We start from the raw sequence: 16,352 nt of genomic DNA on the forward strand, positions 1-16,352 counted from the left end.
TGACTCTTTACCCAATTTGCCAGTCTGTGTCTTTTAATTGGAGCGCTTAGCCCATTTACATTTAAGATTAATATTGTTATGTGTGAATTTGATCCTGTCATTATGATGTTAGCTGGTTATTTTGCTCGTTAGTTGATACAGTTTCTTCCTAGAATCGATGGTCTTTACAATTTGGCTTGTTTTTGCAGTGGCTGGTATCAGTTTTTCTTTTCCATGCTTAGTGCTTCCTACAGGAGTTCTTGCAGGGCAGGCCTGAAGTTGACAAAATGTCTCAGTATTTGCTTGTCTGTAAAGGATTTTATTTCTCCTTCACTTATGAAGCTTAGTTTGGTTGGATATGAATTCTGGGTTGAATATTCTTTTCTTTAATAATGTTGAATTTTTGTCCTACTCTCTTCTGGCTTGTAGAGTTTCTGCCAAGAGATGTGCTGTTAATCTGATGGGCTTTCCTTTGTGGGTAACCTAACCTTTCTCTCTGACTGCTCTTAATATTTTTTCCTTCATTTCAACTTTGGTGAATCTGACAATTATGTGTCTTGAAGTTGCTCTTCTCGAGGAGTATCTTTGTGACATTCTCTGTATTTCCTGAATTTGAATGTTGGCCTGCCTTGCTAGGTTAGGGAAGTTCTCCTGGATTATATCCTACAGTGTTTTCCAACTTGGTTCCATTCTCCCCGTCACTTTCAGGTACACCAATCAGATGTAGATTTGGTCTTTTCACATAGTCCCATATTTCTTGGAGGCTTTATTCATTTCCTTTTACTCTTTTTTCTCTAAACTTCCCTTCTTGCTTCATTTCATTCATTTGATCTTCAGTCACTGATACTCTTTCTTCCAGTTGATCGAATCGGCTACTGAAGCTTGTGCATTTGTCACACAGTTCTTGTGCCATGGTTTTCATCTCCATCAGGTCACTCCATCAGGTCACTTAAGGACTTCTCTACCCTGGTTATTCTAGTTAGGATCAAAGATTACCAGATTAAAAAAAAATGTAGAAAAGAACTCAATATATGCAGGTATACAAGATGGATTTGGTAAAGGAATCACAAAACATTACATAAAAATAGAAATATATAATTGAAACAGGAGGTCAAACATCCAACTAATTGGAGCTTGAGGAAGAGAAGATTTAACAAAGAGAACAATTTCAAAGAAATAATGTAGGAAATTTCTCAAGCTAAAGGACATAATACTTTAGATTAAAAGTTCTATGTAGACTAAAGTACCTATTCACCATGTTTGGAACATTGACAACAGCAAGGCTAAAGAAAGGATTCTAAAATTTCCAGAGTGAAAAAGCAAAACAAGTCAGAAACCAAACAAATCAACTACAGGGAAGGAAAACTGACTGGGCTTAAAAATTTCATCAACAACAATGAATTTAAAAGAAAAACTTGGATTCATTCTCCCCATCACTTTCAGATACACCAATCAAATGTAGATTTGGTCTTTTCACATAGTCCCACATGTCTTGGAGGCTTTGTTCATTCCTTTTCATTATTTTTTTCTCTAATCTTGTCTTCTTGCTTTATTTCATTAAGTTGATCTTCAATCTCTGATATCCTTTCTTCCACTTGATCGATTTGGCTGTTGATAATTGTGTATGCTTCACAAAGTTTTCATGCTTATTTTATTTTATTTTTTTTTTCAGCTCTATCAGGTCATTTATGTTCTTCTCTAAACTGGTTACTCTAGTTAGCAATTCATCTAACTTTTTTTCAAGGTTCTTAGCTTCCTTGCTTTGGCTTACAACATACTCCTTTAGCTCAGAGGAGTTTTGTTACCCACCTTCTGAGACCTACTTCTGTCAATTCATTAAACTCATTCTCCATCCAGCTTTGCTCCCTTGCTGGTGAGGAGTTGTGATTCTTTGGAGAAGAGGCATTCTGGTTTTTGAATTTTCAGCCTTTTTGCACTGTTTTCTCCCCATCTTCATGGATTTATCTACCTTTGGTCTTTGATGTGGCGACTTTCGGATGGGGTTTCTGAGTGGACGTCCTTTTTGTTGATGTTGATGCTATTCACTTTGGTTTGCTAGTTTTCCTTTTAACAATCAGGCCCCGCTGCTGCAGGTCTGCTGGAGTTTGCTGGAGGTCCACTACAGATGCCAGTCAGAGTTCTCCTGTATGAGGTGTTTGTTGAAACCTACTGGAAGGTGTCTCCCAGTTAGGATACATAGGGGTCAGGGACCCACTTGAGGAGGCAGTCTGACCCTTAGCAGAGCTTGAAAGCTGCGCTGGGAGATTTGATGCTCTCCTCAGAGCCATCAGGCAGGGACATTTAAGTCTGCTGAAGCTGCACCCACAGCCGCCCCTTCCCCCAGGTGCTCTGTCCCAGGGAGATGGGGGTTTTTATCTATAAGCCCCTGACTGGGGCTGCTGCCTTTTTTTTCAGAGATGCCCTGCCCAGGAAGGAGAAATCTAAAGAGGCAGTCTGGCCATAGTGACCTTGCTGAAAACATACTTCAGGATATTATCCAGGAGAACTTCCCCAACATAGCAAGACAGGCTAACTTTCAAATTCAGGAAATACAGAGAGCACCATGAAGATACTCTTTGAGAAGAGCAACCCCAAAACACATAATCGTCAGATTCACCAAAGTCGAAATAAAGGAAAAAATGTTGAGGCAGCAAGAGAAAAAGGTCCGGTTACCCACAAAGGGAAGCTCATCAGACTAACAGCGGATCTCTCAGCAGAAACCCTGCAAGCCAGAAGAGTGGCAACCAACATTGAACAATCTTAAAGAAAAGAATGTTCAACCCAGAATTTCATATCCAGCCAAACCAAGCTTCATAAGCAAAGGAGAAATAAAATCTTTTACAGACAAACATATGCTGAGAGATTCTGTCACCACCTTACCTGCTTTACAAGAGTTCCTGAAGGAAGCACTAAGCATGGAAAGGAACAACTGGTACCAGCCACTGCAAAAACATACCAAATTGTAAGGACCATCAGCACTATGAAGGAACTGCACCAACTAATGAGCAAAATAACCAGCTAGCATCATAATGATAGGATCAAATTCACACATAATAATATTAACCTTAAATGTAAGCAGGCTAAATGCCCCAATTAAAAGACACAGACTGGCAAATTGAATAAAGAGTCAAGACCCATCGGTGTGCTGTATTGAGGAGACCCATCTCACTTGCAAAGACACACATAGACTCAAAATAAAGGACAGAGGAAGATCTACCAAGCAAAAGGAAAGCATTAAAAAAAAAAAAAAAAAGGCAGGGGTTGCAATCCTGGTCTTTGATAAAATGGACTTTAAAACAACAAAGATCAAAAGAGACATATAAGGGCATTACATAATGATAAAGGGATCAATGCAATAAGAATAGCTAATCCTCCTAAATACATATGCACCCAATACAGGAGCACCCAGATTCATAAAGCAAATTCTTAGAGACTTACACAAAGACTTAGACTCCCACACAATAATAGTGGGAGACTTTAACATCCCATTGTCAATATTAGAGAGATTAACGAGACAGAAAATTAACAAGGAGATTCAGGACTTGAACTCAATTCTGGATCAAGCAGACGTAAAGATATCTACAGAACTCTCCACCCCAAATCAACAGAACGTACATTCTTCTGAGCACCGCATCACACTTATTCCAAAATTGACCACATAATTGGAAGTAAAACACTCCTCAGCAAATGTAAAATAACAGAAATTATAAGAAACTGTCTCTCAGACCACAATGCAATTAAATTAGAACTGAGGATTAAGAAACTCACTCAAAACTGCACAACTACATGGAAACTGAACAACCTGCTCCTAAATGACTGCTGGGTACGTAACAAAATGAAGGCAGAAATAAAGATATTCTTTGAAACCAATGAGAAAAAAGACAAAACATACCAGAATCTCCGGGACAAATTTAAAGCATGAAATTTATAACACTAAATGCCCACAAGAGAAAGCAGGAAAGATCTAAAGTTGACACTCTAACATCACAATGAAAAGAGCTAGGGAAGCAAGAGCAAATAAATTAAAAAGTTAGCAGAAGACAAGAAATAACTAAGATCAGAGCAGAACTGAAGGAGATAGAGACACACACAAAAAAACCCTTCAGAAAAATCAATGAATTCAGGAGCTGGTTTTTTGAAGGTCAACAAAATAGACCTCTAGCCAGACTAATAAAGAAGAAAAGAGAGAAGAATCACATATACACAATAAAAAATGACAAAGGGGATATCACCACTGATCCCACAAAAATACAAACTACTATCACAGAATACCACAAACATCTCTATGCAAATAAACTAGAAAATCCAGAAGAAATGGATAAATTCCTGAACACATACACCCTCCCAAGACTAAACCAGGAATAAGTTGAATCCCTGAATAGACCAATAACAAGTTTTGAAATTGAGGCAGTAATTAATAGCCTACCAGCCAAAAAAAAAAAAAAAAATCCAGGACCAGATGGATTCACAGCCAAGTTCTACCAGAGGTACAAAGGAGCTGGTACCATTCCTTCTGAAACTATTCCAATCAATAGAAAAAGAGGGAATCCTCCCTAACTCATTTTATGAGATCAGCAACATCCTGATACAAAAACCTGGCAGAGACACACACGCAAAAAGAACATTTCAAGCCAATATCCCTGATGAACATCCATGTGAAAATCCTTAATAAAATACTGGCAAAACAAATCCAGCAGCACACCAAAAAGCGTATCCACCATGATCAAGTCAGCTTCATACCTTGGAGGCAAGGCTCATTCAACATATGTAAATCAATGAACGTAATCCATTACATAAACAGAGCCAATGAAAAAACAAATGATTATCTCAATAGATGCAGAAAAGTTCTTTAACAAAATTCAACACCCCTTTATGCTAAAAGCTCTCAATAAACTAGGCATTGATGGAATGTATCTCAAAATAATAAGAGCTATTTATGACAAACCCACAGCCAATATCATACTGAATGGGCAAAAACTGGCACAAGACAAGAATGCCCTTTCTCACTACTCCTATTCAACACAGTATTGGAAGTTCTGGCCAGGGCAATCAGGCAAGAGAAATAAATAAAGAGTATGCAAATAAGAGGAAGTCAAATTGTATTTCTTTGCAGATGACATGATTGTATATTAAGAAAATGTCATCATCTCAGCCCAAAATCTCCTTAACCTGATAAGCAACTTTGGCAAAAATTCAGGATACAAAGTCAATGTGAAAAAAATCACAAGCATTTCTGTACACCAATAACAGATAAACAGAGAGCCAAATCATTAGTGAACTGCCATTCACAATTGCTACAAAGAGAATAAAATACCTGGGAATACAAGTTACAAGGGATGTGAAAGACCTCTTCAAGGACAACATCAATGCACTGATCAAGGTAATAAGCAAGGACACAAACAAATGGAAAAACATTCCATGCTCATGGATAGGAAGAATCAGTATCGTGAAAATGGCCATACTGCCCAAAGTAATTTATAGATTCAATGCTATCTCCATCAAGCTACCATTTACTTTCTTCACATAAATAGAAAAAACTACTTTAAAGTTCATATGAAACCAAAATAGAGCTCGCATATCCAGGACAATCCTAAGCAAAAAGAACAAAGCTGGAGGCATCACACTACCTGAACTCAAACTATACTACAAGGCTACAGTAACCATAACAGCATGGTACTGGTACCAAACAGATATATAGACCAATGGATTAGAACAGAGCCCTCAGATATAACACCTCACATCTAGAATCATCTGATCTTTGACAAATGTGACAAACAAGCAATGGGGAAAGGATTCCCTATTTAATAAATGGTGTTGGGAAAGCAGGCTAGCCATATGCAGAAAACTGAAACTGAATCCCTTCCTTACATCTTATACAAAAATTAACTCAAGATGGATTAAAGACTTAAATGTAAGACCTAAAACCATAAAAACCCTAGAAGAAAACCTAGGCAATACCATTAAGGACATAGGCATGGGCAAAGACTTCATGACTAAAACATCAAAAGCAATGGCAACAGAAGGCAAAATTGACAAATGGGATGTAATTAAACTAAAGAGCTTCTGCACCGCAAAAGAAACTGTCATCAGAGTGAACAGACAACCTACAGAATGGGAGAAAATGTTTGAAACCTATCCATCTGACAAAGGGATAATATCCAGAATCTACAAATAACTTAAACAAATTTATGAGAAAAAAACAAAGAACCCCATCAAAAAGTGAGCAAAGAATATGAACAGACACTTCTCAGAAGAAGACATTTATGCAGCCAACAAACATATGAAAAAAATCTCATCATCACCTGTCATCAGAGAAATGCAAATCAAAAACCACAGTGAGATACCATCTCACACCAGTTAGAAGGGTGATCATAAAAAGTCAGAAAACAACAGAATCTGGAGAGGATGTGGAGAAACAGGAATGCTTTTACACTATTGGTAGGAGTGTAAATTAGTTCAACCATTGTGGAAGACAGCGCGGTGATTCTCAAGCGTCGAGAACTAGAAGTACCATTTTACCCAGCAATCCCATTACTGGACAAATACCCAAAAGGATTATAAATCATTCTACTATAAAGACACATGCACACATATGTTTATTGCGACTCTATTCACAATAACAAAGACTTGGAACCAACCCAAATGCCCATCAATGAGAGACTGGATAAAGAAAATAGCACATATACACCATGGAGTACTATGCAGCCATAAAAAAAGAATGAGTTCATGTCCTTTGTTGGGACATGGATGAAGCTGGAAAACCATCATTCTCAGAAAACTAACACAAGAACAGAAAACCAAACACCACATGTTCTCACTTATAAGTAGGAGTTGAACAATGAGAACACACAGACACATGGAGGGGAACATCACACACCAGGGCCTGTCAAGGGGCAGGGGCCTAGAGGAGGGATAGCATTAGGAGAAATACCTAATGTAGATGATGGGTTGATGGGTACAGCAAACCACCATGACATGTTTATACCTATGTAACAAATCTACACATTCTGCACATGTACCCTAGAACTTACAATATATTAAAAAAAAAGAATAGGAAGGACCTGATCACACAATATTTTGCAGCAAGAACCTGGAACATAGCATTTTGCTAGAAGGATAGGTAACATATTATTTAATATTTTATGATTCTGTGTTCAAGTTTATTTTATATGGTTCCTAAGTGGACAAATATTGAAGGCATATATATATATATATATATATATATGAAAACAGATAATGTAGAAATGAAAAAAAAATTATTAATTGGTAACTATAAGTGGTTTTATAAGTGTAAAAATGAAACTGTTTTGCAATTATGGAACAAAGAAGATGGCCATTTTTCTATTCATAAAATCTATAAGGTAAGGGTTTAAAAAAATTCATCAGATGTGCTACATTTTGATGATGTCAGTTCAAGAAGAACCAGAGTAATGATAAGTCAGATCCAATTAGGGATGTGTTTGATATCTGGAATCAATATTTATAAGACAGATATATTTCTGGTTCATACATGACAATTGATGAAGCATTAGTTGCATTTAGAAAACAATTCATATGCATTCAAAACCAAAACTTTCTAATGAAATTTCACTGCCCCTTTATTTTTACTTGTGTTATGTAAAATGACTTGAATATGAAAATAAAATTATCTCTTACATCTGATCCAGCTGGTGAAAAAACAAATAGAAGAACAGTAAAAACATGTCTTCAAATTTGTTTATTATTCTACTGATAATTCTATGAACAGTGAAATTATCAAATGTCAAGATAGAAGAAATCATTTTTAGGCATCCAAACAATTACAATAGTTGTTTATCATGCATCTTATCTTAGCATGTTACTTTAGGAGAAATTTTAAAGAAATAAATACATAAAAAACTAAAAAAGCAAACAGATTAAATATTTCTCAAAGGAAATTAGTAACTGTAAGAAAAACAAAACTAACACTAAATCATAAAAGTATAATTCTCAATGTTCCAATAATTAATGTTTTATATACTCATATTAACATGATTAATGCATTCATTTAGAATTTTTAAATCAATTTAAAGCCAGAGAAGATGACCTAATTTTACTAACTGAATGAAATCACCCTTGACCATATAAATGTACATGTGGCAAAGTCAAAGGACAAAATGATAATCAAGAAAAGATAATCAGAAGGATAATAAAACCAATATCTAAATATTATAATGTTTAGAGTAAAAAATACTATAATTCCATAGAGTAAGAAATAAAAATATGAGCAATATTATTAAATTTTCCAAAACTAACTAGTAAAGCATATAAATTTGGTGTTGTAATTATGCTGATAGTAAAAGATGAAGTGAGCTTGACTGAATAAATCGTAACAAAAAAACTCAACTTTGTGAAGTTTATAAAGTCAGAAGTAGCAACATTAATATATTATTTTAAAATATGGTCATAACTCCCAGGAAAAATAAAGAATTGAACGTGTGATGGGATGAGGGAAGACAATGTTATGTTTAATTTTTAACAATCTTATTTGATTAAAAATAAATCCATAGAATATTTTAATAAACAGAAAGAAGTTTAAATACATAGATGTATATGTGCACCCTGAAGTTATAAAATTTATTAAATTAGCTAAGCTCTACTCTCTAGTAATTATTTTTTGATGGTAACTAGATAGCAGCCACCATAGGGAATAACTGAGAGTCTAACCATTTTGCAATTCTTAAAATCTAATGAGCTTCATACTCAGTTTATTTGATCCACTCCTCCTGACTATAGCTTACTCATCATTTTTGTGTGTTACTGATTTTCCAAGTACCTCATAACTCAATGGTCTTTATCTTTCTTTCTTTACCACTGCTTTCTATAAGATGTTAGAAGGTATAGACATTTTTGATGACTCACTGTTGGAAATTGTTTATTACCTTATTATCTACATTCTGTGACATTATTTTCTCCTCATTCCTCTTATACATTTTCAGTTTCTTTTTTAATCTCCTTTATAGGTCTCTCTTTGTCTTTATATTAGGTCTGCAGGACTCACTTTTCATACAGTTCGTGGATCTCTACATCTAAAAATACAACTGTACATAATGAGTCCAAAATCTACATTTAAAGTCTCATCCAAACAACTTATCCAAAGTTATTCTTTTATATATGCTACTATATTGTGCCCCTCAATTTGAATAACTCACCAACATTTCAAACTCAACCTGCCATAAACTCATAACTGTTCCTCCTCCACGTGACCTACTTCATCAAGCTACTGGTCCTCCTAAAATAGTTGCATTATCTACCTTTACCAATATTCATAAAAAGTAGCTCTCTAGGATGATCATTGAGCATACCTTCATCAGTTACCATGCTTCTTGTCACCAAACAGTGTAGACCCTTCCTCTGTAGTAACTTAAAAATAAAGGCTCTCAACTCTTTTAATATAATCTACTTACTCTTTTGATACTATCCGCTTTATAAAAGCCTTCAATGACTCTTGTATCTTTCATTTTTCTCATTCAAAAATTATCTATCTCAGCCAAAGTGGGTCTCCAGTTTCTCTAAAAATGTAATGGGCATTTTATCTACAAGATTTATTCTTTCAATAAAGCTGTTATCTGTTTACTCCACTTGCCTGTATCTTACTCAACCTTCAAATAACACATCTCCTCAATAAAATCTTTACTTTCTCTGCAAATATTTGGACACCACTTACTATTTTGAAGCCTGTGGAACTTACTACCAATACCAGTTACTAAACTTGTTCTATATGTTAGACTGAAACTTCTTTCCCTTAAAAATTATTTATCGTACCCATTAGATGTTAAGGATTTCTTAAGAACAAAATGAATCCTATGCCTCTTCAAATTCCCAGTGTCTGTGTGTCCTACGCATATTAGCTTCTCACAATATATTTTTGATGAGATGAATAAAAATCTTTACAGAATATATCTTCCCAATGTTTTCATTGTGGAATAATCTATATATTTAGGGAATTACAGTAAAGCACTAGCTTTGATGAAAAAAAATGTTTTAATGCATACCCTGTCAGCATGTATTTGGAGAAATAACACTAACCTGTATACATTATTGATCATTAGAAGCTTAACATGTGTTAGTTGATGAAAATGTCCTGACAATGTCCATCTAAGAACTATTACCTTTATCATATACCAATGGATTATATTTTTAGACAAGCAAAACCACACATTATGCAAAGATACATATTTTTAGGTTTCCACTAAAAAAACTACCTACTAATTATCTAGGAATTCATTTTTTTTTTGGGTTTCTGTAAATTTCATGCTAATCATCCATTTTATGAGATGCATGAATCAGGTATTTAGCCAAATTTTGCTCAGTAAAAATGTTAGTTTGAGAGTATGTAGGCACAGTTCAAATCAGATTCAAAAGGATGAAATAATAATAATTAAAGAGATTGGGAAGATGATAGAGAATAATGCTCATCTGAATATTTCTCATCAAAATTATCCTTATAACCCTGATCCGATGATCATCAAAGACGAGAGACTAAAGTAAACTTGAAAGAGAAGTGATAAAGGCACCCTAATATTCTTATCTATGTACTTCCTAAGGCTGAGTTCCCAACTTCCTGGTGGAAAGGGTAATTCCTTCTCAGAATACTGGGTTTTTGTTACTGCTTACATTTACAATTAAATTACACTTAAAATATGCTGCAACTAATAAATAACCTCAGAATCTTAATGGCTTACAGCAACAAAGATTTCTTTGTCACTCATGTTACATACTGATCTCATGTTACTCCCTGTAGTACTGCCACACCTGTCTTCTTTCTAGGTCCTTAACTGATTGAGCAGTCTCCAAGTGGGATAGTGCTTTTATTGTGATAGAAGTAAAAGAGAGAATGGTGATATGAACTAATGGATATTTAAGCTCTTCAGAGATGACGTGTGCCACTTGTACTCATTTCAATGATAAAAGTAAGTTCATGATCTGCCATAAGTAATGTTATGGCAGTAAATAATTTGAACAATAATCCTTCCACAATTTATTCCTGCTGTCACATATATTCACTTACTTTCTTCATATTAAATATTCTCACTTTCTTCCAAATATAGTTAAATTAAAAATTTTATCCATCGCAGCACCAGGCTTAAAGTCTAGGCTCTCACGATCTCTACATTGGTTTAGAATATGAATTCTTTTTTTTTTTTTTTTTTTTTTTTTTGAGATGGAGTTTTGCTCTTGTTGCCCAGGCTGGAGTACAGTGGCACCATCTCGGCTCACTGCAACCTCCGCCTCCCAGGTTGAAGCGATTCTCCTGCCTCAGCCTCCCTAGTAGCTGGGATTACAGACATGCACCACCACACCCAGCTAATTTTTAATTTTTAGTAGAGACAGGGTTTTTCCATGTTGGTCAGGCTGGTCTCAAACTCCCTGCCTCAGGTAATCTGCCCGCCTCGGCCTTCCAAAGTGCTGGGATTATAGACTTGAGCCACCACGCCCAACCCTAGAATATGAATTCTTTCAATCTAGAGATTTCTGCATTAAATGGCACATCATGTCTCCCAAACATGCACTTTACAACTTTGGAAAAGAAAACTGCAATAAATATACCTATTGAAAGAAGGGAAAATGGATGATGCCTAGGTGTTACTGGTTTGTTGTATATTCATTGAGGCCCAGCTCAGCTCCAGCTTAGCTGCATGTGTTTTCTCTCTGCAACTAAGACAGGTAGATTTGTCTCTATCAGAGGCTTCTGGAAAAAAGAGTAAAAAGTATGTTAAAAACACAATCACTCACAAAGATTCTTCTTGAAAACCTACTCATAATTGCCACTCACATTTTATTGCCCAAGAAAGTTACATAGCCAAAGCTCACTTCTAGAGGAATAGAATAAAGAATATAATAAAGGTAGAATGAAGTTTGAAAAAAACTAAAATCTACCACATTAAATTAACATAACTTTAATACAAATGCAAGTGCACAGGAAGAATTGTGTATATGCATTTTTGTTGAATACACAAAACGTAGAAAGAACCAGAAAATCTACATTTTCTCAGTATGTATAATATACATGTATTTCAATTTACATGATATAAAGTAGTTTAAATGAGTAAACGTTTTTAAAACAGACCCAATTTTATCTAGTATATCTCCTTGTAATTTTCCTGACTTCTTTGTAGATACTATAATTACAAAAATAATATCTTTGCCTGAGATGATATGCTGTCATCATTGATAATTGCTCTACATTGTTGAAATCAAAACTAGCCATTGAAGTCCGGCTTCATCTCTCATTTCCTAGCTTCCATTACGAAGAAACATGTACATATAATATACAATAAAATGTTAAGAACTAGTATTGCTTGCCAAAATATTTTTCTTATTGTTCTTTATCCTGATTTAATTTATAAACTTGATGATAAAATCAAGTCCTTATAGAAACGGGAGTTTAAAGTGAATATTCTTGAAATGTGATACATTTATATGCAGTGATAGAAAATTCCTCTGAACTTTTCTGACCCTGGTTTGTTGTCTTACTCATCAATAATTGGTCTTAAAAGTGGTTCCATTAGAATAACTTAAATTTACTAAGTATCCAATAGTTCAAACATCATAATAAACTGCTATATTCATCAACAACTGAAATGGGAATAATTATTTTTATAATAGATCTAGTAAATTATTTGTACTTTCCCTCTTTTGTCTTTAATGATATCTGCTTAAAAATATTAACAAGGTTTGGTTTTGATATACCATATATTTCAAATGTGTAAACCAGTTCAGGACATGAACTGCGCTTAGAGAGCAAATGAATTTACAAAAAATTATATAATTTCTAGAAATGCTGGACTTGGCTTTGGATGCTGGTTTTGTGTTTCAGGAATATTGTGGTTATTTAAAAAATAATGGTCGCCAATATTTACTGAAATCATTTTTTGGCAATGCTAAAATGTTTTAAGAAGCATCTAGGCCGGGCGCGGTGGCTCACGCCTGTAATCCCTGCACTTTGGGAGGCCGAGATGGGCGGATCACGAGGTCAGGAGATCGAGACCATCCTGGCTAACACGGTGAAACCCCGTCTCTACTAAAATACAAAAAAAAAAAAAAATTAGCCGGGCGCGGTGGCGGGCACCTGTAGTCCCAGCTACTCGGGAGGCTGAGGCAGGAGAATGGCGCGAACCCGGGAGGCGGAGCTTGCAGTGAGCCGAGATGGTGCCACCACTGCACTCCAGCCTGGGCGACAGAGTGAAGACTCCGCCTCAAAAAAAAAAAAAAAAAAAAAAGCATCTAATTCATCCCAAACGTATCAGCTATCATTTATATTAACCTAGGGTTGTCATTTCAGACTAAAGTGAATCATAAAAGCATTCAGAAATACAGGGAGTAAAACTCAATGGAAAATTTTTAATTGCGTGTGTCATGAAATATTCATGTTATATATTATGTACAATTTTTAAATTTTTGCATTAAGTTTGGTGCCACAGAGGATGAGAGGTTTTTTTTTTTTTTTTTTTTTTTTTCCAATTACTATAATTTCATGATGGCATCTATTAGAATTTTTTTCTCTAACAAATACTTCAAAAATAATGAATTAAACAAGAAATTAATTGTATATTTTATGAATACATTTGTTTCTATTTATAATGACAACATCAATAACATTGTGGCCAAAATTAGTAGAATTCCCATTTGTTTACTTCACATATGGGACTTTTCACAAAAATTGAGCCCATTCAAAGCCATTACACTGGCAATAATATCTTTGTATGCTTGGATATAATGAAAAGTAATGGAAAGTATGCTTGGAAGTAATGAAATAATTCATGGTTTAAGAGATACCATTGATTTTTTGAAAATATTAAAAGATAAACTATTATTATTATTATTTTTACTTCAAGTTCCGGGATACATGTGCTGAACGTGTAAGTTTATTACATATGTATACATGTGCCATGGTGGTTTGCTGCACCTATCAACCTGTCATCTAGGTTTTAAACCCCACATGCATTAGCTATTTGTCCTAATGCCCTTCCTCCCCTTGCCATCCCCAAACCCGACGGGTCCCCGTGTGTGATGTTCCCCTACCTGTGTCCATGTGTTCTCATTGTTCAACTCCAAACTATGAATGAGAACACGTGGTGTTTGGTTTACTGTTCCTGTGTTAGTTTGCTGAGGATGATGGTTTCCAGCTTCATCCATGTCCCTGCAAAGGACATGAACTCATTATATTTTATGGCTGCATAGTATTCTATGGCGCATATGTACCACATTTTCTTTTTCCAGTCTATTGTTGATGGGCATTTGGGTTGGTTCCAAGTCGTTGCTATTGTAAATAGTGCTGCAATAAATATAATGTGTGCATGTTTCTTTATAGTAGAATGATTTATAATCCCTTGGGTATATACCCAGTAATGGTATTGCTGGGTCAACAATTGTTAAAATACTACATGTCAAATGTAAACAATGGTCATAAAATGACACTTAGAGGGAAAAATATAATCTTGTCATAAAATAGCACTAAAATGACACTTAGAGAGAAAAATATAACCTTGAATAGTCATGTTAAGAAAAAAATTAAAAATTAATGAGCTATACATTTAATTTAAGAAGAAAAAAATAGCAGGCAAAACAAAAGGGAATTCAATAAATGAAATAATAAACATGAGAAGACTTTAATGCTATTGGAAACAGACCTACTACACAGAAGTTGGGTCTTTGAAACAACTAATAAAAGACACACAACTTGCTCAAATTAATTACATAAAACAATAAGCAAGATGAGAATGTCACAAATAAATTATAGTTGATCCTTGAATGGGTTTGAACTGCATAGGTTCACTTACATGCTAATTTATTTCAACATCTTCAGAAATTCTTTGGAGATTTGTGACAAGTTGAAAAAACTTGCAAATGAACTGTGTAGCCTAGAAATATAAAAAAAATTAAGAAAATTATATCAGTGCATGAAATATATGTAGACAATGCTAGTCTATTGTAGGATGACTACCATAAAATATGCATCAATCTATTATACAAGGTTAATATTTATTAACACATGCACACAAGCACTCACAAATAATACTTGACATCATTTGCAGCCCAGAGAATTGTAAACAAACATAATAATGGAGTATTATGTCATAAACTGCATAATATGTTTGGTACTACTGCTATAGTTTTTTAGCCATCTCTTGTTGCTGTTGTGGTCAGCTCAAGTGTTGCCAGTATCTGCTTAAATACTCTGTGACATTAATTATCTCAGCGTGAGGAGTTTGTCTCTACAATAAATCACCAATTGTGGTAAAAGGTGGTCTTTTGCGGTTCTTGTGTATTTTTCATCTTGTTTAGTGCAATACCATAAACATTGAATAATATCATGGGACCTATACAAAATGCTACTAGTCATGCTGGAAGTTCTCCCAAGAAGCAGAGAAAAGTCATGACATTACAAGAAAAAGTTGAATTACTTGATATGTACCACAGATTGAGGTCTGCTGCTGCAGTTGCTGCTATTTTACAATAAATGAATCCAGTGTAAAAACCATTGTAAAAACTGAATAAGAAATTTATTAAGCTTTCACTGAAGCTATGCCAGCAGGCACAAAAAGCTCACACTTTTTTTACAAATTACCTTTTTATCTAATATTAAAACTTCAAATTTATGTGGATGCAAGATTTGTATAAGAAAAGCAAACTTATAGACTAATATAATTTGATAAAAAGTAAAGTCATTATATGAAAATTTAAAACTAAAGGAATAAGAAGGATCTAAAGCTGGATAACATAATGCCAGCAAAGGATAGTTTAATCATTTAAAAAAGAGGTTTGGCTTAAAAAATGTCAAGATAAAGGCCGGGCGCGGTGGCTCAAGCCTGTAATCCCGGCACTTTGGGAGGCCGAGACGGGCGGATCACGAGGTCAGGAGATCGAGACCATCCTGGCTAACATGGTGAAACCTCGTCTCTACTAAAAAATACAAAAAACTAGCCAGGCGAGGTGGCGGGCGCCTGTAGTCCCAGCTACTCAGGAGGCTGAGACAGGAGAATGGCGTAAACCCGGGAGGCGGAGCTTGCAGTGAGCTGAGTTCCGGCCACTGCACTCCAGCCTGGGCTACAGAGCGAGACTCCGTCTAAAAAAAAATAAATAAATAAATAAATAAATAAAAAAAGTCAAGATAACAGAAGCAGCAGCTTCTGTTGACCAAGAAGCGGCAGACAGTTTCTCAGATGTCATCAAAAAAATCACTGAGGAGAAAGGATATCTGCCTGAACAGGTTTTTAATAAAGACAAAAGTGCCCTATTCTGGGGCCTGTGGTGGAGCTCCAAAGGACATTTATAAGTAAGTAAGAGAAGTAAGCACCAGAATTTAAGGCAGGAAGATATAGGAATGGATAGGCTACCTCTACTCTTTTGTG

Source organism: Macaca nemestrina, chromosome 8, assembly GCF_043159975.1.
Source record: "Macaca nemestrina isolate mMacNem1 chromosome 8, mMacNem.hap1, whole genome shotgun sequence".
Taxonomy (NCBI): Eukaryota; Metazoa; Chordata; class Mammalia; order Primates; family Cercopithecidae; genus Macaca; species Macaca nemestrina.